Raw genomic sequence first — 13650 nt, 5'->3', positions numbered from 1 at the left:
AGGACGTGAGTCACCCGGACGCTCGGCGGCCCCGGCTGCCGGCCCACAAGGAGACCTTTGTGCCGTGCTCAGAGGACGACCGGCACCCGCTGCAGGGAAGCAGGCATTTCAGGACGCTGAGTAATGCTGGGGAGACTGGAGGAGGGAGCGACTTTTGTGCCCCGCCACTCCGTAAAGCCTGCACTCTGCGCACCCTGTACGCAGGCTCAGAGAAGCTAGTGTTCCTGTCCCCTAGCCCCATCTTTTATTTCTTCATGGAGCCTCTCTTGTTTTGCAGAAATTTAGTCTCACCATGCTCTTCCTGTGCAATTCCTAACAGAAATCAAGAGATGCTAGGAGTGTGTATGGTAGTGGATGGAGGACTGGATGGAATAAGTCATTTGTACAGATGGAGTTGTTAGAAGCCAGTCCAATGTCTTCACTTTTCTAATGGAGAAAATGTAAGCCCAGAGGGATGTACTCTTCTGGGCTTGATATTTTTTACTGTGTGATTGCTGTGTGGTTCAGGGAATGCCCCTTGGGCATGACTGACAAGGAAGCCTTAGATTGGTGAAAACCCGGCAAGCACAGATAAGGTAACACCTCAGGGGACTTACTAAGGGCAATAAAAGAAATCAGAGGAACTGCAGTCAGGGCTCCAGGAAATCACAATTACAGGGATGGGGCAAGCATCAGCATTTGTTGGCCTGTTGGTCTACACCAGGCACCAATCTCCAATCTACTTGGCCCTGAGGAGGGTATTGCTCCAGACAAAGGTGACTGGGAAGTCTTTGCCTTCTGGGACACTCAGTCACCAGTGGTGGTAACTCACTGGCCCCATGGGCTACATGACAGAAGCTACCTAACAGCCTGCAGACCAGGAAGTGGCAACCATGGAGGTCTTAGCTTCTTAACACAGCCCACTTTCATTTGCCAAGAAAGTACGGTGCCAAAAGATCTGAGGTCTTCTACCTGTGAAAAGACAGTGAGTCGCCCCCTACATCCGGGAGTACCAGCATCTATAAACCTCCCTTCCACGGAGCAGATGATGACTGCCACCGCCCACTAAGATTCCTACAGATGGACTCACAGCATGCTCAGACTAGGTCTTGGAGTCTCTGAAGTCTCTTTTCCCAGAGTCCTCGTGCTGATTGTCCATCCAACACTCTGAGCCAAACAGCAGGCTTACTGTGTTGACAAACTGGTACAGCAAACTCCCTTGCCCACACCCAGAGCGTACTGACAGGAGTCAGGAGGCTCAGATGCCATCCATCTTTAGCCAAGACCATCCCCTGGTGTTTGCTCATTTCTCAACAAAAGCAGACTTTGAGTTAAGGAGGGCCGTCTTCCTTAAAACTTACTAAGTTATCCTGAGTTTAAAGACAAGGAATCCAGAGGATTTTCCACACCCAAAGATGGTGGCTGAGAAGTTGCACCGATTCTAACCCACTCTGGTCAGCTGCACCCCTCCCGTGAGATTAATAATCATGATAAAGGCTAGCAACCGCTGCAGGCTTGCTGGATGACAAGCACAGTGCTTGGCACCTCCCACGCTGCTCCATGTAATCCCCACAGCGACACTGTGAGATTGTCCTTACATTTACAGGTGAGGGTTGAAGTGCAATCAGTAAGGAAACACATTCAAGCCAGGGTCACATGGTTCGTTCCTAAGTACAAGAGCTGGCATTCGGAGTGTGGTGTCTGCCTCTCTAAGTTCTTAACCATCCCACTCCGGGACTGAGCAAAATAAGACATGTCTGGTAATTAAACGCTGATTCTTCTGGGTCCTGGCCGAGGCAAAAACAACTCTCTAGGTAGGGAAAGGGCATAGCGACTCCACTGTCACGTCATCAAAGGTTTTCAGAGTCTTGGCCTTGGCCTTGTCAGTTTGGGGATTTGGTTTGGATCGGTTTCCGGGAGAGGAACAGGTTCAGGCGGTCTGATGGAGGATGACTCAGTCCACAAGGGACCCAATTAATTGATTCACCTGGGAGATAGTACTGCCCAGGAAGACTGTGGCCAAGAGCGCTGGCTTTGGAGTAGGAGGCAGCTGGGTTTGACGTTCTCTCATCGCTTCCTGGCCCGGTGAGTCAGATGTCCCATTCACTCTTTGCCTCCTATCACCAGACACTAAAGATGAGGTGAGAAGTGGCGTCTTGTATGATGACTGAGCCTTAAACAGAACGTGGTGCATAAGATGGCTGGTGGGGGTGGTTGGTGTTTAGTAGATGCTCAATACAGGGCCATACTTACAACCGTCATTGTGAATTTTGTTTGGTTTGGAAGCTAGGTTTGGCCATTGGATAAAATCTCTTCTGGCCAGTGGGTAGGTCCTACTCCCAAAAAAAGAACAAAGGAAAAAAAAATGTCGTCAGGAGGGTACTTGGAGAGCTCCACTCAGTGGAGGCACTAAGCCCTCAGACTCTCATAGATGAACTAGCAGCTCCCACCCCTTGTCCTGTCATCCCAAAGCATTTCTCTTCCAATGTCTCGGAGCTGCTTGGAGTTGCACTGACCAGTTTTGACCTACACCACCTCTCCCTCTAGCTTCCTCTCTGTGAAGCCCTGATCACGCCTACCTTTGTCTGTGGGTCTATCCCAGCTGACCATGGGGTGACCACATGCTGACCAGGCATAAGTACATCTCAGGTACAGAGTCACAACCGTGAGAAACTCAGCTGATTTCTCTTTCTGAGCTTTCCCTCTAGTGGGGCAAGAAAAGGGCAAGGGAACAAACCCGATCATTACAGCTTCTGCCAATTGTGTGGGTGTGGGGGGTGATAGTGTGGTGTGATAGGGAACCCAGGAGGAGAAAGGGACTAGAAAAGGCCTCTGCGCGGAGGTAGCATTTAGCCTAAGGCTTGAAGGACAAGGGGGAGCCATCCCTGCCAAGATCTGGGAACAGAGGGTTCCTGGCGCACAGAACAGCTTTTCCCTTCAGAGCAGGGAAAGAACTTGATGTGTTTCTTCTCATGATTCGACCAGGACGGAGCAGATGGTGGAAGAGTGGAGGAGGAAGAACCCTGGCAATCGGAGGCCACTTCCCTCCTCTGTGCGCTGTGCACCCAGCTGGATGCTGGATGTCGAGTCAGACTCCTTGACATTTATTGAACACCTACTCTGTGCTGAGCACCGTGCCGGCGCGTCCCTCCTGCTCGCTCATTAAAGCCTCCATCTCCCAGCCAACCCTCCCTGTACACAAATGTCCCGGGGTATCCCCTTGTCCTCCAGTGTCTTGTCCTCAGTTCTCTGTGGGGTTTTGTGTTCTCCACCCAGCCTCCTCCCCGATGAGCCCATTAGCCCCACTCTCAGGCTTCTTGGCATCTCGGCACATGGGACGAAAAAGGTGTTGCCAGGTTTGCAAAGTTTCTGACAGTTAGGCCCCTTCCCTCTTCCTCCGGCATCTATAGCTGCAGGAGATGATCATAAGAGAAATGGATGCTTTTCAGATCAAGTTCGTAGAAACACAGTGGGTGCCTTGTTGCCATGGCTGATTTGATAGCAGCCCGGATGAGTGTGTTTTAGGCTAGCAGGTTCTTGGTACTCCACACAGTGGCCTATCACACACTTTATGTATTAGTATCTACAATAGGGAGTGAGAATTCCAGACTGGCCTCCAGTGGAGCAAGGTGGTCTGGACAGGCCACAGAGACTACGCTGCCTAGAGAGGAATGAATGAGTCCATCTATTCTATACTACACCATTAGAAACCCACCGTGACCTCTATGGACCTTGTGGTAGAAATCCTAGCAGATAGAAAGAGGGGAGGACCTCCAATATGGTTTTCATCTTTAATTTTTTTCTTTTTTTTTTTTAGCACATGATTATAAAGAATGCTGTTTTTAAAGGGTCATTTGAAAGAAAGTGAAGGGGGGGAAAATACTGACAAAGGGCTTGCAGGGATGAGCGGGGAATGTGACCAGAAGAGGCTTTTGGAGACAGGTGTTGTGGGAGATTACTACCTGATGTTAGGGGCCTAGAGCTCACGATGTGAGCAAGCCCTGGGGCTAGGACCAAGTCCAGAAACTGAGTGAGGTATGTGGGGGTGAGGGTGCAAAACAGTACTGTTAATATGGAGATGCTAATCAAAGTTCAGCAAGCAACCCAGGACTCCAGCTGCGAGAGGCCACTGAGATGTCACACGGCATGGAAAAATACTGGCCTTGGGTTGGAATCAGAGTCTAGTCTGATCTCTGCCATTGATTAACTGTGTGACTTGGATCACTGTTTCTGAACCTGCTTCCTCAATTGCACAAAGGGGGTTACAACTTCTAAACCTCAAGCTGTAGTATGTAATAAGATGTACAAAGCTATCTTAAATTGAAGCTAAGAAGTTTTTTCCAGGCGCTCCTTGTACTCGGCTTCTTTCCTGCCTGCACATTGTTATCTTCCGATTTTACAGTTCCTAAAGAACTTTGTCAGACGGGGTTTCAGGCTGTGGGACACCCAAAGAAGCATTGCTCTAAGGGAAAAGCGTTATCTTAAATCAACATCTCTTAAATAATATGGCCGTCGGATTCTTACAAATATCTCACAGGGACATTTTAGTTTGATTCTCAAGTAAGAAAAAAAAATGTTTATTACTTAAAGCAATGAAGAGGTGCTCATGTTATCATGGTAACTGGAAAGGGGGCATCTGGATTTCTCCCACCATTTCCAACTTGACATTTCCTCCAAAGCAACTCTAGAGTTTCCTTTGAAAGTGTTAACAGAAAGTATGCTGCCCGGGAGGGTAGAAAAGGCCACCTGACCATTTTTCCAGTCCTGCTTAAGTGGCATCAGTGCCCCTGTGAGGGAACTTCAAGCTGAGGGTGAGGAACACATGGTGACGTAAGGAGCTGGACTTGCCAGGTTGGTCCAGTACCTTCTATATCCGCGGCCTGCATCTGCAGACGACTGAGCCAGGCATCCTCAGGGAGTCAGGATGGGGATGTGCTGGAGCAGATGCTTTCTTCCTCCCCAAATCACCTAATTAAAGTGCAGAGATCAGAATTGGATCAAATTTGCAAACTATGTTACAGTGCATTCTTATTGCTATGACAAACCACTGCAAACTGGGTGACTTATAAACGAGAGAAGTTGATTTCTCACTGTTCTGAGGCTGGGATGTCTGCCATCAAATTGCCAACAGATTGGGTGAAGGAGAGTTTTTTGGCCCATAAATGTTGGATTCATGTTGTGCTCACATGATGGGGGGGGACAAAAGAAGATCTCTGGGGGTTTCTTTTATAAGGACTTCAATTCCATTCCCTAGGGCCCCACATCACTACCCAGTCACCTGCCAATAGGCCAGCTCCTCATATCATCACAATGGAAGTTGGGTTTCCATGAATTGGGAAAGGAAGCCATGCCTGAAATTCAAGGCATAGCAAATTACCACCTTTGTGTTAACAGGGAAGATAAAACTTAGGCATAAGATGTACAAGCAGGGAGTTCCATTTCAGGAAAGCTAAAAAAAACTCCCTTGGGGCAACTGTTATCTCTTTTAGTGAAGTAGATCCCACCCTCAGGTATACAAGGTGCCAGAGCCCAATGTTAACCATGATGGGAGGTGTCTACAGGTTTACAGGGCATCAGCGCTCTGTGTTCACTGTGATGGAAGTGTCTACAGGGCACCAGGGCTCCGTGTTCACTGTGATGGAGGTGTGTACAGGTCTACAGGGCACCAGGGCTCCGTGTTAACTGTGATGGAGGAGTCTACAGGGCACCAGGGCACCAGGGCTCCATGTTAACTGTGATGGGAGGTGTCTATGGATCTACAAGGCACCAGAACCCCATGTTAACTACTATGAGAGGTGTCTACAGGTCTACAAGGCTCCACCATGTTCACTACAAGGAGATATCTTAGCCTGGTTCTCACAGAAGTAGACCCAACACAGGCTGGTAGTTTCAGTGAGGATCTCAGGAAAGAGGAGTGAAGAGCAAAAAGAATAAAAGGGTTTTTGTTAAAAAGAAAAAGGAAAAAAGAAAACATAAAGAAGAAAATACAATTTCAGAGTAAACTACTGATCTGGTCTCAAGGGAAAGTGCCTTGGAAACTCTACCATGTCTCTGATGCTCAGCAACGAGGTCACGGTAGGAGATATCTGAAAAGCCGGATGGTGGTATGGGTTTTCCCAGTCATGGGGAAGAGAAGACATATGCCTATAAAGCAAGCCTGGGGCAGAAAGCAGGGAACTGAAAGCAGGTACAGCAAGACTAGTGCTGGAGTAGAAACGTGGGCTGAGAGGTGAAGGAAGGAGGAGGACCTGGAGCAAGTAGAGAAATCAGCTTTCAGCTGCAGTCAGAACTCTCCCAACTTCCTGTAGAGCTAACCGGTCTAATACGTGCAAAGGATTTGGGGTAATCAGGCTTCTGGGAAAACAGGAATGATGAACAGGAAGGAAGGAAAAAAGAAAGGAAGGAAGAAAGGAAGGAAGGAAGGAAGGAAGGAAGGAAGGAAGGAAGGAAGGAAGGAAGGAAGGAAGGAAGGGGAAAGAAATTTCTAGAACCTCAGGCAGACTCAAGCTTCCTAACTCTTTTCACCGATCTTTTTCAGAACTATAGTTCCCCTTTTACAATCATTGCAATGTATATCTGTGCCCTTCATAAAATGTGCAAATACTTTAGACAGAACATGTGAGCTTTGTACTTCAGGATCCAGGCACTCTCCCCAGAGTTTGTGCCTCTAAGGGCTTCTGTGAATTCTTCCAGAAGTAGCGTATCTACATAAACACGTATGTGCAGTTTTTTAAAATTACTACCGAACATGGGCTAGCAGTGAGCATTGTAATCTCACCACACAGGAAGCAAAAGGATCAAAATCCCAAACCAGTATGACTCCATAGTGAGTCTCCAGCCAACATGGGCAAAGAAAGTCCTAATCAAGACTGTTGTCTTAGACACTGCAATTTCATTTTCTTTTAAAATATGCTGCAATTTACCCTGAACGATGCAATATAAACAAAGTTATCATTTTAAGATTACTAAACATATATGAAAAGGCATCCAGGACTCAGGCAATGGCAGTGGGCATACGGTGTGGGTTTTCTGCCCGGGCATGTCCTGCCTGTTGAACTCCTTGGCAGATTCATTTGCAAGTTCTCGGGCTCTTCTGAGAACCTTGAGCTCTGTGTTCCCTTTGCCCCCACCCACCTCTGCCCCGAGCCTTCTGGAGCGGTGGTTCTCACACTTCGCAGGGCACTGGAGTGAGCAGGCTTGTTCAAACACAGATTGACAGCCCCACCCCAGGAATTTCTGATTCAAGAGTCCGGGTGTGGCCCCAGATTTGCATATCCAACAAGTTCCCAGTTTGAGGCTCCTGGTGCGCAGGATAGACTGTCACCCCAGGGAAAATTCCTTCCTTTGAAAATTTTTATCAGGGCTGGAGAGCTGGCTCAGCAGTCAGGAGGACAGCTGCTCTTCCAGAGGACCCAGGTTCAATTCCCAGCCCCCACATGGCAGCTCATAACTCTCTGTAGTTCCCATTCCAGGGGATCCAACACCCTCACAGAGACAGGTAGGCAAGCAAAAACATCAATCTACATTAAAAAAAAATAGATAAATTATTTTTAAAAATTTATCTCTCTAATCCTTAAAAAAAAAAAAAAAGAACTGATTCAAGCTTAGCATGGTGGCACACATTGCGATCCCAGCACTCAAGAGGCTGAAGCAGGAGAACTGAAAAGTAACTAATACACTCTGACATCAGAAGCATCACCAAAGGTGCCCATAGTTTATCAAATCAGCAAAACAAATGACTGGAGATGACAGGAGATGACCAACAGGGGCTTTTCAGGACAGGATCCACATTCTGTAAGGCCAAAGCCCCTGCCTGCTCTGCACAGTGAACCTAGCCTGTGTCCCCCAGCCTGTGTCTGCAGTTTCTGTTTGGATCTTTGGAACATTTGGGTTTTAGCCTGACCTAACCAAAAGCTTTCAGGGCACAGGTAAAACTTGGTCAAAGTGACATGGTAACTTGTGTCCAGACCTGAAAGAATTCATGTCATCTAATTCCTTGCCCAGAGCATATTTTGCTTCCAGCCTTATTGAAATATAATCGGCATAGGATAGACTATACAGAGTTAAAATAAACAGTGGGCTGCAGTGAGACCTATTCTGTCCTAGCTCCTTTCTACCACTTGATAAGACACCATGACTAAGGCTGCTTATGAAGGAAGTACTTACTGGGAGTCCGCTTAAAGTTTCAGAGCATTAAGTTCAGACAGGCGTTATCATGGTACCGAGCATGTCCACAGACAGGCAGGCATCACGGTACCGAGCACGTCCACAGACAGGCAGATGTCATCACGGCACCGAGCATATCCACAGGCAGGCACCATCATGGCACCGAGCATGTCCACAGGCAGGCATGGGTCTGGAGCAGTAGCAAAGAGCTTCCTTTTGATCCACTAGCACAAGGCAAAGAAAGCGGAGGAGAGTTAATCAGGAATGATGTGGGCTTTTGAAACCTCAAATCCCACCCCCAGTGGCATACCCTTTTTAACAAAGTCTTCCTAACCCTTCCCAAACAGTTCTGCCAACTGGGGAGCAAATATTCAAATATATGAGCATACGAAGGCCATTTTCACTCAAACCACCATAGTGTACATGCATAAACAGTCAGCAGAACATGAGAGTGCCCATCATTCTCAATTTCCTTCATGCCCCTTGGCAAGCCGTCTCCCTACCTTCTCTCTACACCCCAAGTCTTCAGCAACACTGGTCCATTTTCTGCCATTTGCACATCCTCTAGTAAGAAGCAAACTTTACCATCAAGCTACATCCTGGTTCAACTGTTTGTATTCTCTTTTTAGAATAGTTTATTTTTATTTTTTATTCATGTATGTTTGTGTGTACGCGCCCCTTGCACAGATGCTCAGAGAGACCAGTAGAGAGCGTCAGATCCCCTCCCCCAGAGCTAGAGATGATATGAGCTACCATGTGGGAACTAGGAATTGAACTCAGGTCCTCTGGAAGAGCAGCAGTGCTCTTAACCAGTGAGCCATCTCTCCAGTTCCTCAGTTGGTTGTATTTTTGTAGCCAACCCATGTTGAGATTCATCCACACTCTTGGGCATTCCAGTAGTTCACTCTTTTCTAATTTTACTCAGTATGTTGTTGCATAGCTATACCACAATTTTATCAAGTTGGACTGTTGATAGATAACTGGGTTGTTTCTAGTTTGGGGATGTTACAAACAATGCTTCTGTGATATTTCCAGATTAGTCTTTCTTTGAGTACATCCTTTAATTTCTCTTAGGTGTATGCCTAAAAGACTTGGAGGAGAATAGCTGGATCACATGTAGATAGACACTTGCTTGCTGGGCTGGCTAGTTTTCTGTCAATTGGATGTAAGCTAGAGTCATTTTGGAAGAGGGTACCTCAATTTGAGACAATGTAGGAAAGAAAGTCTGTGGGACATTTTCTTAACTGATGATTGATGTGGGAGGGCATAGCTCACTGCAGGCAGTGCCACCCCTGGACAGGGAGTCCTGGCTGGCATGAGAAATTAAACCGAGCAAGTCATGTGGACCTGTGGAGCAAGCCAGTAAAAAGCATTCCTCCGTGGCTTCTGCATCAGTTTCCGCCTCCAGGTTCCTGAGTTCCTGCCCTAACTTTCCTGAATAATGAACTATAAACTATAAGGCAAACTAATCCTTTTCCTCCTTAAGTTAGTTGCCTTTGGTCCTGATGTCTTATCACAGAAACAGAAACCCCTACCCAAGGCAGAGATTGGAACTGCTGTAGCAGACCTCACCATGTGTTTTGGGAAGGATTTGGTGGAATTTGAACTTTGAGCTAAAAAAGTCATTCAGTCTTCAGAGCTTGGTAAGCTATTACGGGAACTCTTGACCGATGATTGATGTGAGATGCCCCAGCTTGCTGTGGGTGGTGCCACCCTAGGCTGGTGGTTCTGAATGATATTTTAACCAAGCAGGCTGAGCAAATCATGAAGAACAAAGCCAGTAAGCAGCACTCTTCCAAGGCCTCTGCATCAGGACCAGCCTCCAGGTTCCTGCTCTGGTGGAGTTCCTGTCCTGACTTCCCTCAGTGATGAACTGTTACCCTATCCTCCCCAGCTTGCTTTCTGTCATGGTGTTTTATCACCGCAATAGAAACTATTTTATAAATACTTGTGCTATCTCGCTCACCCACCAGCAGTAGTACTTTGTTTTAGTGATGTATTTTTATTTTATGTGGTTTGCCCTGAGTGTATGTCTGTATGAGGGTGATGGATCCCCTGGAACTGGAGTTACAGTTGTGAGCTGCCATGTGGGTGATGGGAATCGAACCTGGGTCCTCTGGAAGAGCAGCCAGTGCTTTTAACCACAGAGATATTTTTCCACATACTTCCATGGTCTTTACTGCCACTGCTAACCATCTCTCCCAATCTGTTGGCCGTTCTTCCAACTGAACTGCTGGGTCACTATCAGACTTCATCATGTAGTCTAGCCTTAAGCCCTTCTGTGAAAAAAAATACATTTCCTGTAAATAGCTTTAATATGTTTTGTAAATGTTTGATGCAATCCTTTGTGAGCAGTGCAGTCTATTGACTTGTAATTTTTAAAAAAACTTTCAGCTTTTGTGGGGGGGTATGTAGGGGTGTGGGGATATATGTGTGTATGTAAGCTTTGAGAAATATTGACCAAATCCTAAATCATTAAGATTGGGCTTTGTGTGGCCTCTGTAAGTTTTGTAACTTCTGCTCTTAGGCCTGTGGTTAGCAGTAGCCGAAGGTCTGGGACTTGTGTGATTGAGAGACTTGCCCAAGATGACCTAGCAAGCCAGTGCTAACCTGGCTCGCGTCATATGACCTCTTGCCTTGCATACTTATTTTAAGACTCACTTATAGAACTGACTTTATCATACTGCTGAAATCACGAGCGCACCGTCGCCAGCAGCCTAAGACAAGGCTCTTTTGAAAAATTATCTTTTGTCCTCCTGCCAGCTCAGGTTATTTATTGTCTCAGAGCCCAAATCTATCATTTTCCATTCTGTGTCTTTGCCAGCTGGCTTTCTGGGAGCGTCTACGTGATAGCCCAATGATTAGCGACAGAAAAATTGTCTCTGGATCTCCACGTCTGTCGCGATCCCCCAGAAACTGAGACCAAGCAGAACTTCAAGCCTCGACCTGGCTTCAGCCCTTCAGCTCCAGCCATCAGCACCTGCTGTGTGTGTCCCTCAGCAGAGGATCTGTCTCCTGGGTTCTTATACAGCTTTATAACTTTGCTTTCCTAGACTAGTCTTTAGGATATCCGAAATTCTCCTTTTGTACTGTATAAGTTAGGTATCTAACTTTAGTTTTCTCCAGCGTGTCCCAGGGAGAGCATTAGAGAGGGTAGATTGAACCAAGCATAGCAGACATAGGTATGAATGTACAATGATGAAACTCATCGATTTGCATGGTTAATATGTTAATTATTGTCTTTGTTAGGGTTTCTATTGCTGTGAAGAGACTCCTTGACCATTGCAACTCTTATAAAAGAAAACCTTTCATTGGGGCTGGCTTACAGTCCAAAAATTCAGTCAGTTATCATCATGGTGATACATGGCACAGGCAGACATGGTGGTGGAGAAGGAGCTGAGAATTCTACATCTTTGATCTGCAGGCAACAAGAAGCTAACGGAGATACTGAGCATGACTTAAGAATAGATGAGACCTGGAAGCCTACACCCAGGGTGACACACTTCCTCCAACAAGGCCATCCCACTTCAACGAAGCCACACCTCCTAACAGTGCCACCCCCATGAGGTTATGTGGGCCAATCACATTCAAACTACCACAAGCAGGCAACGTGGGAAATGTTTCTCCCATCGGGAAATGAGGACCCACGTCACAGAGAGCTTACTATCTCCTTGCCTAGGGCTATACTTCCAGAACCAGGAATGGCAAGCACTGGATGCCAGCTCCTCTGGTCCCAAGAACATTTCTCATCAGCATGGCCCACTTCCTCAGTACAGGCAAGGGGACTGTCTGCATTAGGATTGTTGCTTAAGGGTTCGAACTCCAGAAAGTATTTGTTTTGTCTTGGTACAAACGAACTTCAGCTACAGAGGCCACTTCACTTGGAAACTCATCTAGGACTCTGGCTTCAGCTTGGAGTGATTGCATTCTGCCTAACAACGGAGCCTGATCCTTTTTATAACATGCAATTCATGTGTTACAGCATTGATTGTAGCTATAATTATAGTGTTATGAGGATCCTCTGTGTTATGAGGATCCCAGCTCTGCCTCCCTCCCAAATTCTGTCATGAGGAACAAAGCCAGTAAGCCAGTAAGCAGCACTCTTCCAAGACCTCTGCATCAGTCCCAGCCTCCAGGTTCCTGCTCTGGTTGAGTTCCTGACCTGAACAGTGATGAATTGTCACCAGGAAGTATAAACAGAAATAAACCTGTTTCTCCACAACTTGCTTTTTGTCATGGTGTTTCATCAAAGTAGTAGAAACCTTAAGACAAATTTGAAAAGAAAACAGCCACGTGGTGATGGCAGGTCAGAGGCAGTGACCTCCACAGGAGCAGGTACATGGAACATGCCTAGGGAGCAGGCCCAAGCCAGAGAGCAATGCAGGACCACGTGAGAGTCAGGGATGTCTGAGGGAGCAGGCCCAAGCCAGCAACTTCTGTGGGACTGGGCCCGAGTCAGGGTCCTCTGCAGAAGCAGGCTTGAGCTAGGGACATCCACAGGAACAAGCCGGAGCCAGCTATCCCCACCAGAGCAGACCTAAGCCAGCAACCTCCACTGGAGCAAGCTCAAGCCAACAACGTCAGCAGGAGCAGCCCCAAGCAAGCAGCCTCTGTGAAAGCAGGCCTTAATGACCTCTGGGATTGCACAACGGACCCCCCAGGAACACTGCGTGACCTCAAGAAACAAGTGACCTCCAGAATGACTGGAACCATGGTCATGACCGCACCACAAGGAGCAACCATCTGAGCCTTAGATCCAGTGGCACCTGGAGAAGAAATGATCACCAGAGACACAGCCCCAACTCCACCAATCAGAGGAAAAGATGGGTAGACAAGGTAAAAAAAAGCACTCAACACCACAAAGAGCAACACGACACCAATAAAAACTAGTGGCCCTACAACAGCAAGACTTGAACAGCCAAATATAGATGCAGCAGAAGAAAATGACCTAAAAAATAACTTTAAGAGAGTGTTTGAGGCCCTTAAAGAGGAATGAAAAATTCTCTCAAAGAAATAGAGGAAAAGACAAACAAAAACATTGGAAGAAATTAACAAATCCCTTAAAGAAAACAAACAAACAAACAAAAAGGCAAGGAAACAGATGAAACAATTCAAGACTTGAAAATCAAAATAGAGACAATAAAGAAAACAGAAGCCGAGGGAATTCTGGAAATGAAAAATATGAGAAAATGATCAGAAACCACAAATTCAAGCATAAAAACAACAGAATACAAGAGATGAAAAAAAGAATCTCAAGTGCTGAAGATACAATAAGAGAAATAGACTCATCAGTCAAAGAAAACATTAAATCTAACAAAAGTTCAACACAAAATATCCAGGAAATATGAGACATCATGAAAAGACCAAACCTAAGAATAACAGGTATAGAAGATGGAGAAGTCATACTCAAAAGCACAAAAAGATATAGTTATCCTCTTGCCTAAGGGAAGTAGATAAAATTGCCGGGGACAAAATTGGGATCTTGGGGGTGGGGTGGGGTGGGGA

The 13650-nt window shown here is 46.5% G+C and overlaps 1 protein-coding gene and 1 long non-coding RNA gene across 3 annotated transcripts in view; one reads left to right on the top strand and one right to left on the bottom strand.

The window, feature by feature from the left end:
* Nucleotides 1-13650, top strand: part of Opa1 (OPA1 mitochondrial dynamin like GTPase) — a 576400-nt gene that overhangs the window by 232202 nt on the left and 330548 nt on the right. The window lies entirely within an intron of this gene.
* Nucleotides 4589-13650, bottom strand: part of LOC126512266 (uncharacterized) — a 22141-nt gene continuing 13079 nt past the window's right edge. The window contains exons 2-3 of the long non-coding RNA XR_007594976.1: nucleotides 8146-8369; nucleotides 4589-4947 (exon numbers count right to left, since the gene is read on the bottom strand). This is a non-coding gene — a long non-coding RNA (uncharacterized lncRNA). The remainder of the gene's footprint in view (nucleotides 4948-8145; nucleotides 8370-13650) is intronic.

The sequence above is a fragment of the Alexandromys fortis genome, unplaced genomic scaffold (assembly GCF_014885135.2).
Source record: "Alexandromys fortis isolate MF-2015 unplaced genomic scaffold, M_Fortis_MF-2015_v1.1 scaffold_100_1_3062724, whole genome shotgun sequence".
Classification (NCBI taxonomy): Eukaryota; Metazoa; Chordata; class Mammalia; order Rodentia; family Cricetidae; genus Alexandromys; species Alexandromys fortis.
Note: the sequence above shows the minus strand (reverse complement) of the source record. Positions and strands in the feature narration are given on the sequence as shown.